This window comes from Esox lucius, chromosome 1 (genome assembly GCF_011004845.1).
Source record: "Esox lucius isolate fEsoLuc1 chromosome 1, fEsoLuc1.pri, whole genome shotgun sequence".
Taxonomy (NCBI): Eukaryota; Metazoa; Chordata; class Actinopteri; order Esociformes; family Esocidae; genus Esox; species Esox lucius.
In genome coordinates this window covers 1,043,912-1,068,941 of record NC_047569.1, presented here as the reverse complement: position 1 = coordinate 1,068,941, position 25,030 = coordinate 1,043,912, and the positions used below count along the sequence as shown (strand labels likewise).

General features: G+C 40.9%; 1 protein-coding gene across 1 annotated transcript in view; it reads right to left on the bottom strand.

The window, feature by feature from the left end:
* Positions 1–19,963, bottom strand: part of trmt9b (tRNA methyltransferase 9B) — a 47,873-nt gene extending 27,910 nt beyond the window's left edge. The window contains exon 1 of the mRNA XM_010866803.4: positions 19,840–19,963. The gene's annotated coding sequence lies outside the window, so the exon portion shown is untranslated. The remainder of the gene's footprint in view (positions 1–19,839) is intronic.
* Positions 19,964–25,030: the final 5,067 nt, after the last annotated feature.

Sequence of the window (25,030 nt, the reverse complement as noted above, 5' to 3'; positions counted from 1 at the left end):
GAGACACAGTTAAACAACATGGATCATGCCAAAATCCCTGCTGCAGTGTGCGCAAACCTGGTCAAGAACTACAGGAAATGTATGATCTCTGTAATTGCTAACAAAGGTTTCTGTACCAAATATTAAGTTCTGCTTTTCTGATGTATCAAATACTTAGGTCATGCAATAAAATGCTAATTAATTACTTAAAAATGATACAATGTGATTTTCACTAACAGTTGAAGAGTACCTATGAGCACTTATACGTGATTTATAAGTGGGAAAACCAGCAAAATCGGCAGTGTATCAAATACTTGTTCTTCCCACTATACCTTCCATGTCAGTGTCAGGACTCAGCCCTCCTGAGCTGTTTGTCTGTCATTACATCTCCCCGAGTACCAGTCTCCTTGTTCCCAGCACTCCACGAAGGCACCCGTAATCACCACTGATCCTGAGCACCTGCACCAGTCTACACACCTGGGGGGCTGATTGCCACTCTCCCTATAAATAGGAGAGTTCTGCTTTCAGTCCCTGCCGGATTATTGTACAGCCACGTAATTATTAGTGTTCTCTACCTAATTAAGCAAGCTATCCTATTTCCTGAGTATCCTATTTTTGTTATCTTCTGCTCACCGTGTTTTTTCCCCCGTTCGTCTCCAGCTACTTGTTCCGAGACCCGTCCTGTACCTCCCTCCCAACCACCTTTCTGCCTTCCCGTTATCGACCTTCGCCTGGACTGACTCCCCACTCTGTTGACCGAATCCTGCCTGACCTTCTGACCATTCTTGCCTCCCGGACTTCGTACCACTGCTACCCACTATCCACCCTCCAACAATACATTCATACCCACCAACGTAATTCTTATGTGTCTCCACTAACATCTCAGACTACTGCAATAAACATCATCATTGTCCTTTTACCCCGGTGTCTGTATCTGCTTCTGGATCTTACCTCTGTCCTGAGTCCCGGGAGTCGTGACAGTCAGGGGTCTGCAAAAACACTTTGCATGTACAGTACTAGTCATTCCCTCAACCAGTTTCATGAGGTAGCAAACTGGAATGCATTTCCAAAAACAGGTGTAGCTTGTATAAAGTAAATTTTTGGAATGTCTTTCCTTGTTGATGCTTTTGAGGTTTGGTTTTTAGGTTTGGTATACAGAAGACCATCATTATGTCTGTCATGTGGAAGTCCATATTATGGCAAAGACAGCTCAAATTAGCAAAGGGAAAATTTCAGTCCATCTTTACAGTAAGACATGAAGGTCGGTCAATCTGAAAAATGTTGAGAACTTTCTTAAAGTGCAGTCAAAAAACTACATCAAGTGTATGATTATACTGGCTCGCATGAGTACCGCCAAATTAAAGGAAGTCCCAGAGTTATCTCTGATTCAATGGTTTCATTCAAGTTCTTTAGACATTGGTAATTAACTGCACATCAGACTGCAGCCCAAATAAATGCTTCACAGAGTTCAAGTAATGGACATCTCAACATCCACTGTTCAGTGGAAGACTGCGTGATTCAGGCCTTTATGGTCGAACTGCTGCAAAAAAATCACTAATGAAGAACACCAATATGAAGAATGACATGCTTGGGCCAAGAAACACAAGAAATTTACATTAAACTGGTGGAAATCTCTCCTTTGATCTGATGAGTATCTTTGTGAGATGCAGTGTGGGTGAATGGATGATCTCTACATGGTTGTAACCACTGTGGAACATGGAGGAGGTGGTGTGGGAGTGCTTTTCTGGTGACACTGTGTAAAGGTTATTTGACCAAGAAGGAGAGTGATGGTGCTGCATCAGATGACCTGGCCTTCACAATCTCCCCACAACCCAATTAAGATGGTTTTGGATAAGTTGGACCTCAGAGTGAAGGAAAAGCAGCTCAGTATACATAGGAACACCTGTAATTCTCTTGGAAAAGCATTTCATGTGACTGCCTCATGAAGTTGGTTGAGAGAACAGTCTAAGAGTCTGCAACGTGGACCTAAGGTCACTACTTATTCACCCTTTCTTAACCGATGAGTAGATCATTGTTTTAAAAAATGGTGCCAGGAAGCATAGTTTGGAATGTGTCCCTAGTTAATAAGAGGAACTATTCTTCAGGATAAGTCTTGTTATCTTAAGGTTAGCTATCCAACTCCCACTACTGGGGGTGTAACAGTACACAAAAGTCACGGTTTAGCACATAACGCAGATTTTAAGTCATGGTTCGATATGATTGCGTTACAGTGGAAAATAGACATGCAAAACATAATTTATATGAATTTATTATGAAGTTTTCCTTAACGGGAGACCTGAACAATACGTGAGGGTCCTCAAGATCTGGCTTGTAATTTGTGTTTGCCATATTTATTTACGAGGCTGCACAACGTCCTAAATCTCAATCTATTTGCATATTACAGTTGTGCTCAAACGTATGCATACCCTTGGAGAATTGGTAATATATATACACTAATTTACAGAAAACTGTAAATGAGTGAGCAGGCAAAACACGTCTTTTATTTAAGGGGTTTCAGATTCAACTGTAGGTCATAACAGAATGGCACAATCATAAAACAAAACATGGCAACAAAGTAAAAAAAGAACTGACCCCTGTTCAAAAGTCTGCATACCCTTAGTTCTTAATACTGTGTATTGCTCCCTTTAGCATCAAGGACAGGGTGCAGTCTTTTATAACAGTTGTCTATGAGGCTTTGAATTCTTGCAGGTGGTATAGCTGCCCATTCGTCTTGGCAAAATGCCCCCAAGTCATGCAAAGACATCTTTGGTCTTCTTGCATGAACCGCATGTTTGAGATCTCCCCAGAGTGGCTCGATGATATCAAGGGACAGGAGACTGTATTGGCCACTCCAGAACCTTTTCTGCTGTAACCACTTGCCCTTGTACTTAAGAGTCATTGTCGTGCTGGAAAGACCAAGAGCGTCCCATGCGCGCTTTTCGTGCAGAAGAATGCAAATCGTCAGCCACTATTTTCTGATAACATGCTGCATTAATCTTGCCATCAATTTTTCACAAGATTCCCCGTGCCTTTAGAGCTCACATGCCCCCAAAACATCAGTGTGCCACCACCATCCTTCACAGTGGGGATGGTATTCTGTTCCCTATAGGCCTTGTTGACACCTCTCCAAACATAGTGCTTATGCTTGTGACCATAAAGCTCTATTTTGGTCTCGTCACTCCAAATTAGTGTGCCAGAAGTTGTGAGTAACCAGGCTTTTTTGTGGCCTTGGCGCAGTAAAGGCTTCTATCTGGCAACACCATGCAGCTCATTTTTGTTCAAGCATCGTCGTATTGTGCTCCTTGAAACAACCAGTCTTTTTCCAGAGCAGCCTGTATTTTTCCTGAGGTTACCTGTGGGTTTTTCTTTGTGTTCTGAACAATTCTTCTGGCAGTTTTGGCAGAAATGTTTCTTGGCCTACCTGACCGTGGCTTGGTATGAAGAGATCCCAGAATTTTCCACTTCTTAAGAAGTGATTGAATAGCAGTGACTGGCATTTGCAAGGCTCTGCATATCTTTTTATATCCTTTTCCATATAACGTTTATAAAGTTCCATTACCTTGTTATGCAGGTCTTTTTTTTAATAATTCAAATATTTATTGAGTTTTTTATTTTATAACAAAGAAAAAAAAAAAAAGAAAAAAAAACATAACAGTGAGGATCTATGTAAATCTCTGTAAACAGCTTATCTTCACATTAAATTGTAGACATGTAGGTGCAGAAACTGTCCCATTGTTCCTTCATGGTTTCATTTGTACAATGTAGTCTTCCCAACATCTTTTCACATGCAGCATTTTCAGTCATTCTTTCTTTCCACATTCTAAGTGTTGGGGCATGAGGGTCCTTCCAGAATTTCAAAATGAGTAGGGAACATGTTACCAAAGCAGTATTTAACACTCTAAAGGTATGTTTATTTAACATTGGCACTTCTCCTTTGTCTCTGAGTAAACACAGTCTGGGTGATTTGGGCAGATTACAGGATAACCAACCCTGAGTGTAACTTAAAACACTGCTCCAAAACACAGAAATCACCGGACATTCCCTAAGGGCATGTATCAAAGTGCCTTTAGCTATTTGGCATTTCCAACAGAGATCGTTTCTGCCAATACCCATTTTATAAAGCCTAGAAGGAGTATAATAATATCTGTTAAGAATTTTGTATTGAATAAACTTACCCCTAGCTTCTCTAATGTGCAACCCATTGTTTGACAGAATTGAATCCCATGTATCATCATTCCTTGTACATCCTAAATCTCTTTCCCATATTTCTTTCAGACTTTTACTTATACCATTTTGATATTAAATATTATACCATTTTGAGGCTTTGCACAATAGTGGAGTTAGTAGCAGAAAGGCCTCTATAGGATTTTTCACATTTAACAACTTAACACTTCTTGTCAAACAATCTCTAATTTGTAAATACTTCCAAAAGTGGCCACGACCCTCCAAGTTAAATTTCCTTTTGATAACATCATATGACATAAATATGTCTCCCTCCAATAAATCACTTATAGTTCTAATACCTTTTCTTAGCCATTGTGCCCAGTAAATAGTCTGTTTATTAATTTAAATTTTTGGGTTATGCCACAAGGGGGTGTATTTTTGCACATATGCAACAAGTTTATATTTTTTATGTACCTCCAACCATACCATTCTAGAAAATTTCAAGATAGGATTTTGCATTTGATTCCCTTTATTTGACTTTTATGATAAAATATCTATTGGTATAAACGGAGAAGCAAGCTCTCGTTCTATTAAAATCCAGTCCATGTTGATTCTCCCCGCCCAATGTTTAACCAGACTAGACATCTCAAAAGAAATACTGTAAAGTTCTACATTGGGCAGGGCTAACCCCCCTTCTTTTTTTGGCTGGCAGAGCCGATTAATGTTATTACGAGGTTTACCACCATTCCAAAGAAAGTGTTTTATCATGTTACTATAACTTATTAGTATTGGCCGTGGTATGCACATAGGTAACATTCTAGTATATGAATTGATAAGAGGGGCTATGACCATTTTCACTGTGTTTACTTTCCCCCATAATGTTAAATTTAACTTGCTCCATGTATCCAAGTTAGTCTTAATTTTGTTGAGCATTTTCCCCATATTGTCAGCCATAATATCATCAATATTTGGGTTCAATTCAATTCCAAGATATTTCAATCCTTTCTCCAACCACCTAAATAAACTATGAGTGAAACCAGTTAATAAACTATGAGTGCAAGCTTGTGAGACTGGCATCGCTTCAGACTTATGCCAATTAATTTTGTACCCAGAGAACAACGAATAATTATCAATAACTTCAAGTAAGGTTGTGATAGAGTTAGTGGGGTCTTGACTTATTACCAAAATGTCATCTGCATACAAAAACAATTTGTGTTCCCTGATTATTCTAATCCATCTGCTGAATTTTCCATCTAGACCGAATTTCACCAGGGCGGTAAACAAAAAACTCCACTCTACCCTGTCGAAAGCTTTCTGGGCATCCAAAGATATAGCTAACACAGGATTTACATTATCCATAAGAGATGCAATAATATTCTATGTTATCAGACGCAGATCTGTTCTTGATAAAACCTACCTGGTCTTTATGAATAATGTGTGGCAATACAATTTCTAATCTTGTTGCTAACACTTTGGATAATATTTTACAATCGACATTTATTAAACTTACTGGTCTACACTCACCTAAAGGATTATTAGGAACACCTGTTCAATTTCTCATTAATGCAATTATCTAATCAACCAATCACATGGCAGTTGCTTCAATGCATTTAGGGGTGTGGTCCTGGTCAAGACAATCTCCTGAACTCCAAACTGAATGTCAGAATGGGAAAGAAAGGTGATTTAAGCAATTTTGAGCTTGGCATGGTTGTTGGTGCCAGACTGGCCGGTCTGATTATTTCACAATCTGCTCAGTTACTGGGATTTTCCCACACAACCATTTCTAGGGTTTACAAAGAATAGTTGATAAGGGAAAAACATCCAGTATTTGGCAGTCCTGTGGGCGAAAATGCCTTGTTGATGCTAGAGGTCAGAAGAGAGGGGCCGACTGATTCAAGCAACTTTGACTGAAATAACCACTCGTAATACCCGAGGTATGCAGCAAAGCATTTGTGAAGCCACAACACGCACAACCTTGAGGCGGATGGGCTACAACAGCAGTAGACCCCACCGGGTACCACTCATCTCCACTACAAATAGGAAAAAGAGGCTACAATTTGCACAAGCTCACCAAAATTGGACAGTTGAAGACTGGAAGAATGTTGCGGGGGGATGTTTTCTTGGCACACTTTAGGCCCCTTAGTGCCAATTGGGCATCGTTTAAATGCCACGACCTACCTGAGCATTGTTTCTGACCATGTCCATCCCTTTATGACCACCATGTACTCATCCTCTGATGGCTACTTCCAGCAGGATAATGCACCATGTCATAAAGCTTGAATCATTTCAAATTGGTTTCTTGAACATGACAAGGAGTTTACTGTACTGAAATGGTCACCAGATCTCAACCCAATAGAGCATCTTTGGGATGTGGTGGAACGGGAGCTTCGTGCCCTGGATGTGCATCTCACAAATCTCCATCGGCTGCAAGATGCTATCTTATCAATATGGGCCAACATTTCTAAAGAATGCTTTCAGCACCTTGTTGAATCAATGCCACATATAATTAAGGCAGTTCTGAAGGTGAAAAGGGGTCAAACACAGTATTAGTATGGTGTTCCTAATAATCCTTTAGGTGAGTGTATAATTGGCTGGGTCAGTTAAATCTTTGTCGCCTTTTGGAATTAGAGATATTACTGCCTGGTTAAAACTTTCAGGAAGTAATCCATATTCAAACGCTTCATTAAAATACTCAAAAATGGGCAGAGTATGTCTATACATTTTTGGTAGAATTCGGCTGGAAAGCCATCTATCCCAGGTGACTTTCCAGATTTCATTGTACCAATGGCCTTATTTACTTCAAGCTCTGTTAAAGGGGTTTCCAGTTTGTCCTTGTCATTTTGTGAGATCTTTGGTATTGTCATTTTTTCAAAAAATGCATCCATCTGATCCTTACTAACCATGTTCTCAGATGTATACAAATCTTGATAAAACATTTTGAGCCATATTAAAATCTGAGGAAGACGTAACCAATGTATCACCCTTTTTGATTGCAGTAATTACATTGTGATTATCCATTTTTTTAAGTTGTCTTGCCAATAACCTTCCCGTTTTTTCCCCATTCTCATAGAAATTGGTTTTAAGCCGCAAAAGAGCATACTCTTCCTTCTTGTTATAGATTTAATGGAGACTAAGCTTAAGCTGACAAATCTCTTTAAATGTACTATCATCAAATTTCCCTGCTATTTGTTTCTCCAAAGTACCTATACGTTCCTCCAAAGTTTGGATCTTTGCCTTATTTTCTCTAACTTTTTTAGAGCTAAAAGCTAAGCATTTACCACGAACAAACGCTTTCAGAGCATCCCACACTGTAGCTAACCTGTTAGTAGACCCAACATTTATCTCTAGAAAATATTTAACACATGAATTAGAGATAAAAAAATAAAAACATGTCCCTGCATGCTTCCCAGCATCTTATTAACTTTATGTATAAAATTAGGTTCATCCCAGTTTGGAGCATAAATGTTGCATAAAACGACCTGAACACCATTAATAAGTGCCTGGAGGCATAAATAACGTCCATTTTCATCCTTAAATCTTGTAACAAAACAAAATTAAGTCTTTTGTTAATAAGTATTGCAACACCGCGGCTTTTACTTGATACTGAATTATGAAACACTTTTCCAACCCAATCCCTTTTTAACTTCAAAGCCTCATTTCCATTTTCAAAGTGTGTTTCTTGAATATAAGCAACATCAGTGTTATGATACTTAAGATAACTGAGTATTTTTTTCCTTTTGATTGATGTGCTGCACCCATTTATGGTCCATGATACAATATTAACATCCATATTGCCCATTGTTACACCATGGCGAGTTATATATCAGCCCTGCATCTTCCATTCCACAACAATTAAACAAATATTGACAGCTTTGTGTGAACCAAAATGTAAATAAGAATACCTCACTTTGAAAACCATTACTGGAACAAACAAAAAACAAAACTAACACTGTTCTAAAAAGAAACATAACAGTGCAAATGTCCTCCAGGCAAAGTTAAAGTTATTTCTGCTCCGCGTGGGTCCCATAGACAGCGATCTCCGCTCCTCTAGCTGTCCAGGCGATATCCCAGCGATCCCGCCCCCGTCTTCTGAAAGAACTCTCCCCCATATGCTTAGTTAAACCTGTTGACCGGTCACTCCATTTAATCTTGAAGGTTATCACATATACATTTCTCTGCCTCCTCAACGTCGTCAAAGCTCTTTCGCTCATCATTCCATGTAAATCGTAGCGTTGCTGGATGTGCAAGTGTGTGCTTCACCTGATGCTGCCACAGTGTTTTCATTACCGGAGATAATAACTTCCTTTGCGCAGCGCGCTCGGCAGTCATGTCCTCATAAAATGACATGCAACAGTTCTCCCATATTATGCCTTTCTACTGTTTTGCGGCTGCCAGAACTTTCTGTCGCGCAGAGTAACAAAGAAATCTCACAAGAATAATCCGAGGGGGCTGCCCAGGGTCCGTGTGAGGTCTCAAACTACGGTGACATCTTTCAATTTCAAACTCGTCTCCACGCAACCCCAGGCCATCAGCGAGTATCTTCCTCACAAAATCACTCATATTGCCACTTCCTTCCATGCCTTCTTTCACACCAATAAGCCGAATATTCTTCCTGCGACTTCCATTTTCCTGATCGTCTACACGAGCCAAGAGTTGCTTGTGTTTTTTAGCACATTTGCTATTGTCTTCAGCCATGCTCTTCACCTTGTCTTCCACGTCCGAGATGGGGCCCTCAGCCTCGCTCATCCGTATTTGAGTCGTGGTCACAGCGTTTTTTAATTCCGTCATGTCTGACTTAATAAAGGATACATCTGCTGTAACACCATTCAAGGTAGCTCCCATTTAGTCATTTCGGCAAACAGAACGCGTATGTCCATCTTTGATGTTTCTTCTTGGTTAGCGTTTGCATTGTTAGCTGTTGCAGAGCTAACACTAGCATCATCCACTGTAACTGTAGGCAATCGAGTTTGTACACTCTTCTTCTTGGACCCCATGGACATGCTTCACAGTGATATCAAGTTTAGTGACTTAAGAAGTCACCACCGTCCAATAACGTGTTTGGGAGAGATTAAGTTGTTTAAAACCAGAATTAGTTTGCCAGGGTTCGGAGCTCTGCTAAGGCGCAGCCATTCCCTGGTACCTCACCACCACTCTTCTTATGCAGGTCTTTTGACAGTTCTTTTCTGCTCCGCATTGCTCAGTACCTAGCCTGCTCAGAGCATCCATGTGAGAGCTAACAAACTCATTGACTATATATGCACAGACACTAATTGCAATTGCAAAAGGTGTGGGAAATTCACCTTTGTCATATTCACCTGTGTGTGTCACTGTGTGTGTCACCTTGTGTGTATGTAACAAGGCCAAACATTCAAGGTTATGTAAACTTGTGATCAGGGAAATTGATAACAGAAATTGGATAGTTTCTGTTATCATTATGATTTAAAAAGGAGCCAAACAACTATGTGATAATAAATGGCTTCATATGATCACTATCCTTAAAGAAAATAGTTTTTTTCAAAATCAATGCCAAAATGTCACAATTTCTGCCAGGGCATGCAAACATAAGGGCACAACTGTATATAGTATGCCATATTAGCATGCGAGAAGATATGTCCAAAACCATAGAACGCTAAAAATACTATTCCAAAAGTTCCCTGATGATCTACTATTTCTGGTGGATTTTCAAAGTATGCATCTATGCATGCTTTTTGGGGTAATATAGACCACAACCCCTTGCGTGGTAAAAGTCTTTTCACTTTTCACAGTCAGTTAAAGGTGCCTTATGCAGCATTTAACATTTAAAATTTTCGATAATAACCGTTACTTACTATCAGTTAACGTTAAAAAACAGTCTGTGGAAAAGTGTCAGGACTGACACTATCCCCAGGGCCATGGTTGCAAGTAAAACGTAGAAGGCCGGGACATTTGTAGGCATGTACTTCCTTGAAGGTGTGTGAGGTGAAGGCCAATGACAAGCTTTGTTTGGGTTCATGTTGCCTACACAGAACGGTCCAGAAATGAAAATATACGGAAGGAACGGGAGCATAAGACAAAAGAGGGTACATTTTGCATTTGATGGTGAGAGCTGAAGTTTGTGTGAACAGTGATGCAGAGTTGACTACCTTTCTACTTGACAAGTAGGTTACATCGCCTCATTCAGCTACTTTGCTAGATAGACAAGGAAATCTGTGTAAGTTACTTGATGATGATGGAGAAACAATAATACTACATAGAAAATCAATGTTCTTGTTTATTCTATTTGTATGGGCGCAGATACGTTTTAGGAAGGTCTAAGGTCTTTGGTTGAGACAATACGCTAACAAGCTAAGTTGTGTCCGAGCAGACACTCTTTTGTTCCATTTCTTGCTGGAAAATAGTGTTACAACCTGGTGTTATCTGCAAAATGTTTTTAAAAAACATGCTTTGTGGGTTGTTTGACTAAATATCATGCATAAGCGAATATTGCTCAGATGAATGAATTATATTGCCTTTTAACTAGATTTAGGCTCATGCAAACTGGTCGAAGTGCGCATATTATTGTTCCAGCTAGCACTAGCTAGTACAATTATGGTTTAATGTTCGCTAGATAGCTATCAACAAGTCTCTGAATTATGGCAGTGCATCTAACGCAGTAGATAGCCCAGGTAATGTTTTGATTGGTTTAGCTGTTTACTTTGTTTATTCTGTGTTCCGTAGTTATGGAAACGACCCATCAACTTTAACCCCATTTGAAACGAAAGTCTGCGTTCATTGTTCCAGCATCGACGGTTGGAAGTTACACTGCTTCAAACAGGTCAGTATACTCATAGTTAGTAATGACAATGTCAAATCCTAATGAAGTAATAGAACCGATATGCAACTCACTGCCGATAGGTGGCGTTAAGTTGCATAAGGCACCTTTAACGTCACCAATGTTGATGTCATTCACCTATGAAGGAAAAACGAATGTTGCTGTGCCATGAAATTAAACAGCTTTGGCATTGTAAAGTTCGTCTTCAGTCTTGCTAGCAATTTCTCAATTCTTATGACTTTTCCAAGTAGTAAGATACTAGTATGACTGGCTTGTAAGCTATTAAAATGGTCAGTGGCAAAATCCATACAGTTCAAAGATGCTATTTGTTGTGGAAGTAAAATTCATAAGACATTTTATTCAGTTTAACAGTAAATGCTTTAACAGTCTAGCTAAATATTCAAACTTGGCGTGATGTTAATGTGTGACAAAATTATTGAGACCCAGTTTTATGAAGGTAGTAAGTCCTTTTCGGTCCCAATACTGGCATACTAGCTTACTACACTGAACAAAATTATAAATGCAACACTTTTGTTTTTGCCCCCATTTATCATGAGCTGAACTCAAAGATCTAAGACTTTCTCTATGTACACAAAAGGCCTATTTCTCTCAAATATTGTTCACAAATCTGTTTAAATCTGTGTTAGTGAACACTTTTCCTTTGCAGAGATAATCCATCCACCTCACAGGTGTGGCATATCAAGATGCTGATTAGACAGCATGATTATTGCACAGGTGTGCCATTGGCTGGCCACAATAGACCACTCTAAAATGGACACGTTACACTGTCTGCCATCTGCCCTGTACAGTTAAAACCGGGATTAATCCGTGAAGAGAACACCTCTCCAAAATGCCAGACGCCATCGAATGTGTCGGTTATTTAGACGAACTGCAGGTTGAGACCCCGATGAGGACCATGAGCATGCTGATGAGTAGTTAATAATCTGCATCACAGCCCATACAGAACCGAACATCCCTTTACCTAACGGTACGGTACGGATATGTGTAGCGTTACACCCCTACCCAGTACTTTAGTTTTTGGGATATAAACCAGAGCATGGTTTTTGGAAGCTCTCTCCTTTTATCTTTGATATTTGTACTGTAATTGTAATACTCTCTTTATATATAAAATTATTTTGTTACATTCATTTATTGATTATTTGGCATTAATCTAAAATAGGTCAAAATCCAGTTCCTTCAAGGAGATATGAGGAGAGGAGAGCTGGACAGGGCCGTAGAAGGGCATCAACCCGGCAGCAGGAACAGTATCTGCACCTTTGGGCGAGGAGGAACAGGAGGCGCAAAAAGGTCCCCAGACCTGAACCCAATTGATAACATCTGGGATGTTATGTATCGGTTCATCCGATGCCGCCATGTAGCGCTACAGATTGTTCAGGAGCTCACTGATACCCTGATCTTGGTCTGGAAGGAGATCCCCCAGGACACCATCCGCCATCTTATCAGGAGCACGCCCAGACGTTGTCGGAAGTGCATACAGGAATGTTGGGGCCATACACAGTAGTCCGTAACATTGAGTTTGAATCCAGCCCTCAACTGGTTGGTTTATTTTGGTTTCCATTGACACGTTATTTTGTTCTCAACGAATTGCAAAATGTACAGTAAAGATTTTTATCTTTAATATATTTCCTTCATTGAGACCCGATGTGTGATGCAAGTGTTCCCTTAATTTTTTTGAGCAGTGTATTTTTGTGTCATCCTTTTTTGTGGTATAAAGAATTTTTGCAGTAACTGCTTTCTTGTTCTTCCATTATGCAGTATCTACCTACCCACCCAAACCTCTGGCAACCCATCCTTATGGAGCCTATTTCTGGAGCAGCTCCATAGCAAAAGAAAGGAAAAACACAAGCTTAAGTAAGATCGTTTGTGTGTGTGTTAACATTGTTAGGGGTGTATTCCATCTCCTCTTCCCCGCCCTTTACTAAACTGTATAGTTCCACTCAGTGGGTGTTATGTAAGCAGCTGTGAGCTGTGCTGCTCCCAGCTCAGTGTTCAGCCTCCAAATTATAATAGACACCTAAATTAGATAATTGGAAATGGAATACTAAAAAGACCATCGTAAAAATGAAGTACAAATACAAATACCATCTGTCTATGGTAAACATCATGGTCTTGTCACTTGGTCTTGTCTCACTAGCAACAGATGAATAGATGTTTAAGTTGTCTTGTCTTACTGCAGTTGAACAAAATACTGTAGAATACCAGCTTGTTTGAAATAGAAAAAACAGAACAATTAAATTATCATTTACAAATGGGTGTCTTCAACTGTCTTGATAAACACTCAAAACAGATCTTACATAATCTGCCATATGTGTGGGTTGATTAAGTGATTTCATAAACATTACAACAAATTCAACTGACAGGATTAAACTAAACTGAAGGGTATGGCAAACAGAATATACAATGCCCCCCAGAATTATTGTCCCCTTGTAAATACTAGCAAAAAGGCTATGAAAAATCATGTAAAAATGTGTGACAGGTCTGGACTTTTACTACGGAGCCATGCTTTTGTAATTTCTGCAGATTGTGGTTTGGCATTGCCATGCTGAAATAAGCAAGGCCTTCCCTGAAAAATATGTCTTCTGGATGGCAGTATTATGCTGCTCCAAAACCTGTATATATTGTTCAGCATTAATGATGCCTTCACACAGGGCCAGCCCATGGCATAGGCGGAATAGGCAAATGTCAATCCATAGGGGCGCCCTAATTTAAAATATTACAAAAAACCAAAATCCCCAAAACAACATAAATACATAGCTTATTAGGCCATACTTTGTGTAGCAGCATCGCCCCCCCCCACCACCATAGTTAAACTTACCTGATGGTGGGGGGTGGGCAAGTTCAGTTATCTGAAGTAGTGAGTGTCACTGACTGAACGTGAAACATGATAAATTAGCGTCAGTAGCCTACCTCAAACAATGTAAAAAGACCAGAAGTAATGTGATGTGATGAATTAATAGTTTCTTGTTGCATAGCAGTTACCGTTGGAGCAGTGTTACTAGTACTAGCTTGCTTGCTTCGGCCAATACTAGTAATGTTCGCTAATTTAAATATGTAGCTATAGTTAATGTCTGTTACTTTTACCTTAAATCCATTAGGAAATGTTGGAAAAACTATTCAGGTGTTTGGGGAATAACCTAACTTAAAACATAAGTTTGAGAAATACACTTTCTTAGAAGTGTGCTGCACGAACCATCCACTGTCTGCCAGGTATGGGCCTATATTTTATTGACATCTTAGCTAGCCAACATTAGCTCTCTTGTAAAAGTAAATTAAAATTGCAGCTGCCTCAGCACAATCCAGTGATTCAGCATCAAGCTTTCCTGTCCCCCTCTACCTCGGCACAGCCCAGTGATGCAGCATCACAAGCTTCTGTCCCCTCTTCCTCAACACAGCCTAGTAATGCAGCATTAGGCATCTACAAAAAGGCTGCACCAATAGACCCTACTGACTTGCCATTTGTTTTAACTGATAAGTTAAGGACTGAGTTTGTACTCAGAGGACTGTATCAAATAAAAAGCTTCAGGTTTCAGGCTGTAGAACAATGCTAGATTAGGCATATTGCACTGAGGTTTCAATAATATAGTAATTTTTTTGTGTAAAACTATTATAATTATAATTCATTTTATGTCACTTGTATTCTGCAAAAAAAGGCAAGGTGAGTAAGGTTGTAGAACAATGCTACATTATGCATATTGCACTAAGGTTTCTGTAATACAGTTTTTTCGTGCAATACATTTATTTATATAATATTTATAATTTGTTTTATGTCATTTGTTTCTTTAGTACTGTTTTTATTTTGTGGGGTTTTTTGTTTCTAAAATAAAGAAAATCTCAAGGACAAAGTTATGCAGTTTCTGTGTGAGTGTATGAACACAATGATCGGTGATGGAATTGGCTGCAATGCAAGGGCACCAGCTAAAATCTTGCCTAGGGCACCAGATTGGTCAGGGCCGGCCCTGCCTTCACATCTATATTCAAAGACATTGGTTTTCTGAAGTGTTACTGAGCTCATGCATTGATTTCCACTACAGAATCATGTCTGTTTTAATGCATTGCCGCTAGAGGGATCCGAAGATCATTGCTATCCAATATTGGTTTTCGGTTTTGTCCCTTGCGTACAGAGAGTTCTCCAGATTCTATAAATATTTTAATGATATTATGCTCTGTATATGATGATATCCCCAAACACTTTGCAATTTTATGTTGAGAAACATTATTCTTAAATTGTTGCACTATTTATGCTCTTTTTATACCCAATCAAGTTACTGACATGTTGACAATTAACCTAATTAGCTGTTAGATGTTCCACCAGGGATTTATTTGCATTACACAAATTTTCCATTCTTTTTTAGCCCCTGTCCCAGTTTTTTTAAATGTGTTGCTGGCATCAAATTCAAAGTGAGCATTTATTTTTCAAGAAACAACAAAATTTCTCAGTTTCAGGATTTAATATGTTGACTTTGTACAAACCCGATTCAAAAAAAGTTGGGACACAAATTGTGAGTAAAAAAGGAGAGGAATAATTTACAAATCTCAAACTTATATTTAAATCAATAGAAGATAGTGAGACATTTTGTAATGTCATGCCAAATATTGGCTCATTTTGGATTTCATGAGAGCTACATATTCCAAAAAAGTTGGGACAGGTAGCAATAAGAGGCCAGAAAGGTTAAATGTACAGATAAGGAACAGCTGGAGGACCAATTTGCAACTTATTATGTCAATTGGCAACATGATTGAGTATAAAAAGAGCCTCTCAGAGTGGCAGTGTCTCTCAGAAGTCAAGATGGGCAGAGGATCACCAATTCCCCCAATGCTGCGGCGAAAAATAGTGGAGCAATATCAGAAAGGAGTTTCTCAGAGAAAAATTGCAAAGAGTTTGAAGTTGTCATCATCTACAGTGCATAATATCATCCAAAGATTCAGAGAATCTGGAACAATATCTGTGCGTAAGGGTCAAGGCCGGAAAACCATACTGGATGCCTGTGATCTTCGGGCCCTCAGACGGCACTGCATCACATACAGGAATGATACTGTAATGGAAATCACAACATGGGCTCAGGAATACGTCCAGAAAACATTGTCGGTGAACACAATCCACCGCGCCATTCGCCGTTGCCGGCTAAAATTCCATAGGTCAAAAAAGAAGCCGTATCTAAACAGGATCCAGAAGGGCAGGCGTGGCAATGTGGAATGGACTGTGGCAATGTGGAAAAGTGTTCTGTGGTCAGACAAATCAAAATTTGGAGTTAATTTTGGAAAACTGGGACGCCATGTCATCCGGACTAAAGAGGACAAGGACAACCCAAGTTGTTATCAACGCTCAGTTCAGAAGCCTGCATCTCTGATGGTATGGGGTTGCATGAGTGCGTGTGGCATGGGAAGCCTACACATTTGGAAAGGCATCATCAATGCTGACAGTTATATCCATGTTCTAGAACAACATATGCTCCCATCCAGACGTCGTCTCTTTCAGGGATTTTCCAACAGACCACATACTGCATCAATTACAATGTCATGGCTGCATAGTAGAAGGATCCGGGTACTGAAATGGCCAGCCTGCAGTCCAGATCTTTCACCCATAGAAAACATTTGGCGCATCATAAGGAGGAAGGTGCAACAAAGAAGACAGTTGAGCAACTAGAAGCCTGTATTAGACAAGAATGGGAGAACATTCCTATTCATAAACTTGAGCAACTTGTCTCCTCAGTCCCCAGACGTTTGCAGTCTGTTATAAAAAGAAGAGGGGATGCCACACAGTGGTAAACATGGCCTTGTCCCAACTTTTTTGAGATGTTGATGCCATGAAATTTAAAATCAACTTATTTTTCCCGTGAAGTGATACATTTTCTCAGTTTAAACATTTGATATGTCATCTGTTGTATTCTGAATAAAATATTGAAATTTGAAACTTCCACATCATTGCATTCTGTTTTTATTCACAATTGTACAGTGTCCCAACTTTTTTGGAATCGGGTTTGTACTATTTTCTATTAAATATAGGATTTAAATTATTTGAATATTATTGCATTCTGTTTTTATTTCCATTTTACACAGCGTCATAACTTTTTTGGAAACAGGGTTGTACCATCCCTGTTAAAAAATCTGTGATTAACCTTTTATTTAAAAAAATCTTATCTTGCTGTAATGGAGAAAGGGTGTGTATAGCAAAAATGATTGGCCATTGAACTTTTGCAAATTATGCAGCAGAGCACTAAAGGAACCCACATTGTACATAATCTCTCTGAAGCTTGTTGGATGCTTCATTGCTTTCAGAGCTTCCCTAAATCTACTGTAGCTCATTTTAGCTCTTTACTGAAATCAATCTTTTAGTTGTAAATATGCACAATGTTAAATGAAAATTCAATAAGCACTACTAACTCAGAGTTCTTACAGTTTGCTGATAAGGTATTGTATTCAGAGCTAACTTTTTCTCATTATGACATTTACATTTCAGTGGTTGCTGAATGCTTTCCACTATGGGATGCGAGCCTGGTAGGCTAATGAGGATACTTTGCCGCCAGGTAGTGTTAAATGAAGAGATTGAAAAGCAACAGCAGGAATAGAACTTGAGCCAGTAGCCCTCCAGTTATAGAGCAGTGCTCTATGCTTATTTGAGGGACCAATACATATATATTTCAAGCTAATTTCCAAGTTTAATAAGTCATGAAGTCAAAAGGGGATATTTATAATAACAATTATAAAAAATAATAAATAGCAGATTTTCCCAAATGTTTTTCTTATACTAAAGTGGCTTGTAATAAATTGTATGAACCTTCAATTCAAATAAAAATATCTCCTAGAAGATTAGACCAATTGATAGCAACAGTTGCACCTTACATGAAACTGAAGTCACATTCAGTTCATTCCTCAACTTCCATTTTGTTGTACTGTACTTGCACGTTCAGTGACGAAGTTGAATCTAATCTAATCAACTTTAGAAGGTTGTTGCTCAGTTTCTACCTGTCAGAAAGAGACACCAAATGTATTCCTGTCTACATCGTTGTGTCTTCCTCTGGCATTTCAACATTGCTTGTTTCTACCCTAAATCAATGTCAATATGTCGTTAAAGACAACATATAAACAATTGTTATGGGTCTAATACTGGAGGCACACTCCCTAAATTGGTAACCCCTGCTCCTTGGATCATATTCTTGGATCGTGATCAACTGAGTCCTTGACAAAAAAAGCTTTTTGAGATTATCCCTTAAGCATGATTTTTATCCTAGAGCTAGCCTTATTGTGTGTCTGTGTCCAACAAGCCAGTCCTTAATATCCTGACCTCAAGGTGGAGGCTGTACACATAATTGGGAAGCTACATAAATCACTGGAAGAGAGAGTGCACCATAATCTCATACATGAACCACAAACAAAACAGGTTTTTACAGTGAGGCATGCCAACTTAAAGACAGTTAATGACTCATTCCCCAACGGCTGACTGTGATCCCAAGTGTGCCATACAGTCAGACTGATTCTTTTTTTATACTTCTATTATGCTGACAATGCCTTCAGGGGAGAAAACAGAGGTCAGTCTGTTATCAGGCTTCTTTACAATGATGTGGCCACTGAATAGATACTTTATTTTAAACCAAATTGACATCCCATCAAAAACATAATCAAATATGTTAGGACAATTACACATGTTTTCCAATTAAACTGTGCCAAAAACATGTTTTTAGAAAAAAAAACTGAAATATCATGTACATAAGTATTCAAACCCATTTGTCAGCAATCACGCATTTGTCAGCAATCACAGCTTAAAATCTTCTTGGGTATGCCTCTACAAGCTGGATTTGGCCAGTTTCTTTCAAAGTCTGTCATATTGGATGGAGAAGCTCTGGAGAGAGTCTGGGATTCCCTTGGGATTCAGTCTGAACTATACCATAAAGGCATGATTGATTGAGTGCTGCAGAGATGGTTTTCTGAAGCTTGGATAGGTTTGGCCATTGGGTTCTTTGTCACCTCCCTGACCAAGGCTATTCTTGACCAGTTACATAGTTTGGCCAGACAACTCTAGGATGAGCCTTTGTAGTTCCAAACCTAACCTATTCCACAATGATGGAGCTCACTGTGCTTCTGGGATCTTTCAATAGTTTAGTAATTATTTTTATAACCTTCCCCAAATATATATCTCAACAAAATTATTTCCCAGAGGTCTATGGAGTTCCTTGGACTTCATGGCTTGGTTTTTGCACTGACATGCACTGTGAAGTGTGGGACCATATAGTCAGGTGTGTGCCATTTTAAATCCAATCTATTGAGTTTTCCACAGGTGGACTCCAACAAAATTCTAGAGACATCTCAAGGATGATCAAAGCACTGAGCATGAGCTCAATTTGGGGTGGCATGACAAAGGGTCTGAATACTTACATATTAGGTAATTGTCTTTCATTTTCAGTAAATTAAATTAAAAACGAATTTCATTTTAGCTTTGTCATTGTGGGTATTATATGAAGATTGATGGCTAATTTATTTAGTATTGATTAAATATATTTTAAGTCTTCAACATACAATGTGGAGAATCTGAAGAGGTCTGAATAGTGTCAGACGATACAGTATGTTCTTATCTAGACAATAGCCAACATATGTGCATCTAAACATTTATGATTCCCCGTATCCAATACACTAGCCGAAAAGAGATACCATTGCCTACTAAACGGTAGATTACGCAGTAAATGTTTTTTTGTCCATTCAAAGAAATATCAAAACTTCATTTCTAGAACATAACTCATACAGTAGGATACAAGCCTACATATAGGCTAGCCTAAGATGTCCCTCTGAAAATCCTAACCACGAATTAAACAGAGTACGATTACTCGCGCAGCATAGACCACTCACAATTCAAGCCGTAACATGATAATAACTTAACATGCATCAGCAATTACCGTAAACACTCCTGCCAGCCAATTTAACGTGTCCGCCACATGTCAGGAAGGAGAGCAAGATGTAGTGAACGTGTAGGATACATCGATACCCGGTTGAAAAGCGATGAGAGAAATTGGCATTCTGACTCTGCCACCCCCCCACCCCCCCCACTACACACACACACACACACACACACACACACACACACACACACACACACACACACACTCAGTCGGTGCCCAATCCGCGACTATCATTGGCTAATTGTCTCACATGACCAACATAATAAACACACAAGAAACACCGGAGGCAAGCGGCAGATTAGCAACCTCTGATGGTCTTTTTATATTTGTGAAAGAGAAAGGTCCTGTCTTTACGAAACAGGCGAGCATGGTTAAGAGCGATGCTCAAATGCACACTTATATGCATAATAATCACTATACTACAGGAAAAATAAACAGATGACTGCTATTATTGTACGCCAGTGTGCATTCTTTCCCATGACCAAATTGCGATCAAATGATCACTTACTAACCTACAACCATTGAGAAATACAATCATGGTTGGGAGGTTAATCCATCAAAACGTCTCAGTTGCATAATAGTGTCATGTAGTTGCATAATAATGTCCGACGCTGAGAAGTTTGGGTATTAATTTGTGTGTATGCAGACAAAATCGTTATAATCCAAGTATTTTGAATCCTGAATTCCTATCGCCTTAAATAAGGGGCATACATACTACGTGGTGCCATTTAAAATAAAATATAATAAAATATACATAAAATACTGTATATTTCATATATGTTTGGGGGCCACTATGTTTGGGGCATGTTCCATTCAACAGGCAGAAAGTGTCTAGGTTAAGTTAGCCATAGCTCTGTGAGTGAGGAAGATTGAGTTACAATGATTGTTACTGATGGAAGTAGTGGAAAAACAGGGATAATACTAATGATGTATTAGGAGGTCATATGCTAGTCATAAATAAGACGTATTATTCAGGTTGAAATCTGGTTGTATATGACAGTTTTTTTGATATCTCATAAAATACGTCATATTGACATCTAAAAAAGACGTCTAAAAACCTTTCATAATCCACCAAAATATGAAAAGAATGTCATTATGACGTTTTTCCAACTGACCTGTGCCCGTTGGGATTGAGTTTTATTATTATTTCCTTTAAAAAAACATGGACACAGTGGAGCAAAAAACTACAACAAAACACAAAACAAGAAGAACCAGAAATTAAAGAAAGAAAAGATAAAACAATGAAACACCACTGAAGCAAACTAAAATTCAAGCTACACAGAGGGAAAAGTGAGCATGTCAGTTTTAAGTCTGTTTAAAGGTGGTGATGGAATCTGTGTAACTGCCATACATATTATTTCTGTTATTATAACATGTTTTGTTATATTTATTTAATCATTCATGAATGCTGAGTGTTGATGTTAATTAGGAACAAAGGTAAATTTTTTCATTGCACACGGACACTTTTTAAGGTGCAATAGATGAAACATACATGGAGTGAGAAGTTATTCTCCAGGTGTGATGACAATAGTTACTCAGGTTTTGAGCACAGAATTAAAGAAGATATTTTTTATTTGTGATTTTGAATCGGGTATTTTCAAGTGAACTCATTCCCTATATGCAGCCAGCGAGTTTGACGGTGCATTTCATTGACAGTGAATGTGATGGAGAAGAAAAGGATGACAAGTGCAATAAACCCATCAGTAACCAGAATCATGGCGTCATTTATTTCCCGGAGGGAGTGATAATCTGAGGTGGCCGAAGGGGGAGAGTTCCAGAGTTTAGGTGCCTCAACAGTGAATGCCTGGTTACCCAGGGTACAGAGTCTAGTTTTTAGAAGGTTGAGAAATCCAGGGTCAGAGGATTGGAGAATAAGAAAGGGGGTGTTTATGTGAAGGAGGTTAGACAGATAAGGGAGGGCAAAGCTATGCAGATAATGAAAAGCAGGAGTCTAAGCACAGAACCCTGCGGCACGCTATGGTTGATAGGGGCAGGAGGGGGGGTTGTGAGCAAACTGCTTACAGTCAGCCAAATAGGAACGGAATCAGTCAAGTGCTGTTCCACCTATTCCCAGGACTGTTTCCAGGTGGTTTAGGTGGATGGTATGACAGACAGTATCAAAGGCAGCAGAAAGGTCAAGAAAGATAAGAATGCTGAAATGGCAGCGATGAGGAGGTCGTTGATTACTTTGACAAGGGCAGTCTCTGTCTGTGCTTGGAACCCCAGTTGGAAAGGTTCATACAGGTCGTAATTAGTCATGTAACACTTGTTGGGTAGCGACTGCCTGTCCTGGAAATGGGTCTGCAGCTGTTAAGGTTATCCGTGTCCTTGTTCCTTGAGGGTGGGTGTCTCGTAATCAAATCATAGCGAGTTATCCCTGCACGGCCGGTGACTGTGTCCCGGAGCCCAAATCCTCCCCCGCTCGTGGACTGGCTGCGAAAAGGGTGAGAGTCAGGGCGCCCAGCTTAAATGATTTTTTCAGTACAGGTACCTGGGCTTAAATTTTGAACTCAGGAGGTAAGGGCACGATGTGCTTGAAAATCTGCAGTATAAGGTTGGACCTTATAGAAAACTGTTAACAGTACGGTGGTTGGACCACTGTATAACACACCGGTGTAAGGTATATCTTGCAAAAGAGCTGACAAGCTTATCAACGCATGCTGGGCACGTTGATCAAGGTACCAGGGTGACTGATGGCGGCATGGTTACGGCCCCATGGTGTTCACTCTGGCTTAGGATTCTGGGTTTATTGATGGGTTGGCGCTTTGGTGTATTTTTGACGGCCCCTATATTTGCTGTGGACAACATTGCATAACTATGGTGTTTGGACATGTGAACAAATGTTTCTTTGAGTGTTATTAGGTTTTCCGGTTATTGGCGTTTTTCATTCGGTGGCGGATGCGTGGCCTGCCGGGCAGATGGACGAGGTAACGTATGGCAGTTGCAGACGGCGTAATATAAAGTTGTTTGGAAGGCGTAGGCTACGGTATGTAGAAAGTGTTGACTGATGGAAGCTTTGGGAAAGTTTGTGTGGGGTTTATTGATCTCAGTGTTGTAGTTCCTCTTGCTCAGGTTAGATGGCTCGTCCCTCTGACCGCCCCCAACCTCCCGCAGTGTCCAGCCAGGCCGATCACTGGGACTCCTTGGAGGTTTCCCATCCCATCCGGGAACAATGCAGCTTTGGAGAACATTTCCTTACAATCGACGTAGCCAACCCCGCTGGAGGCCGAGATGGCCCCTGATTGGTTTCGCTTTATGGACCTTTTCGTTGTGACTGTGGTGATGTTTGCTCCACTTTGGAAGTGTTGAGGGAGTCTACGCGGGTCAAGAAAAGGTCCAAAAGGGGAGAGAAGTACACACCAGATCCGTAATCTCCAATATTTGCAGTGACTGAAACCAAAGAAGACTACAGACCCGGGGTTGAGGAAGAGACTATGCTAACTGTTCAGTTTGTTTAATATTTGATTGGAAGTAATCATATTCATCTCATGCATTATGGAATAAGTGGGTAAAAACGTGCAGGGAGCACATGTTGTTTACTAAGTTTTGCTATGTTGTAATTGATACTCCCTTCCTTGAACTGCCACCTTAACGTGGTGGAGGGGTTTGAGTACCCCGAGTGACCCTAGGACCTATGTTGTCTGGGGCTATATGCCCCTGGTAGGGTCTCCCAAGGCAAACAGGTCTTAGGCGACGGGTCAGACTAAGAGCGGTTCAAACCCCCCTTAATGATGAATAAAATTATGAGCACCGTGACGTCGCCCGGTATGGCGCAGCCGGGGCCCCACCCTGGAGCCAGGCCCGGGGTTGGGGCTCGTATGCGAGCGCCTGGTGGCCGGGCCTTCCCCCATGGGGCCCGGCCGGGCTCAGCTGGAACGGGCGACGTGGGGCCGCCCTCCCGTGGGCTCACCACCTACAGGAGGGACCATAAGGGGCCGGTGCGAAGAGGATCGGGTGGCGGTCGAAGGCAGGGGCCTAGACAACCCGATCTCTGGACACGGAAACTAACTCTAGGGACGTGGAATGTCACCTCGCTGGCGGGGAAGGAGCCTGAGTTAGTGCGTGAGGTTGAGAGGTTCCGATTAGAGGTAGTCGGGATCACCTCTACGCACGGCTTGGGCTCTGGAACCAGACTCCTTGAGAGAGGATGGACTCTTCACCACTCTGGAGTTGCCCATGGTGAGAGGCGGCGGGCTGGTGTGGGTTTGCTTATAGCTCCCCAACTCTGCCGCCATGTGTTGGAGTTTACCCCGGTGAACGAGAGGGTCGTTTCCCTGCGCCTACGGGTCGGGGATAGGTCTCTCACTGTTGTTTGTGCCTACGGGCCGAACGGCAGTGCAGAGTACCCGACCTTCTTGGAGTCTCTGGGAGGGGTGCTGGAAAGTGCTCCGACTGGGGACTCTATTGTTCTACTGGGGGACTTCAACGCCCACTTGGGCAACGACAGTGACACCTGGAGGGGCGTGATTGGGAGGAACGGCCCCCCTGATCTGAACCCGAGTGGTGTTCAGTTATTGGACTCGGGTGAAGAGAGGGGCGGAGCTGTCAACTGATCACCACCTGGTGGTGAGTTGGATCCGATGGCGGGGGAGGAAGCTGGACAGACTCGGCAGGCCCAAGCGTACTGTAAGGGTCTGCTGGGAACGTCTGGCCGAGTCTCCTGTCAGAGAGATCTTTAACTCCCACCTCCGGCAGAGCTTCGACTGGATCCCGAGGGAGGCTGGAGATATTGAGTCCGAGTGGACCATGTTCTCCACCGCCATTGTCGAAGCGGCCGCTCGGAGCTGTGGCCGTAAGGTCTCCGGTGCCTGTCGAGGCGGCAATCCCCGAACCCGGTGGTGGACACCGGAAGTAAGGGATGCCGTCAAGCTGAAAAAGGAGTCCTATCAGGCCTGGTTGGCTTGTGGGACTCCTGACAAAGCTGACGGGTACCGACAGGCCAAGCGGGCTGCAGCCCGGGTGGTTGTGGAGGCAAAAACTCGGGCCTGGGAGGAGTTCGGTGAGGCCATGGAGAAGGACTATCGGCTGGCCTCGAAGAGATTCTGGCAAACCATCCGGCGCCTCAGGAGAGGGAAACAGTGCCCTACCAACGCTGTTTACAGTAGAGGTGGGCAGCTGTTGACCTCAACTGAGGATGTCGTCGGGCGGTGGAAGGAGTACTTCGAGGATCTCCTCAATCCCGCTGTCA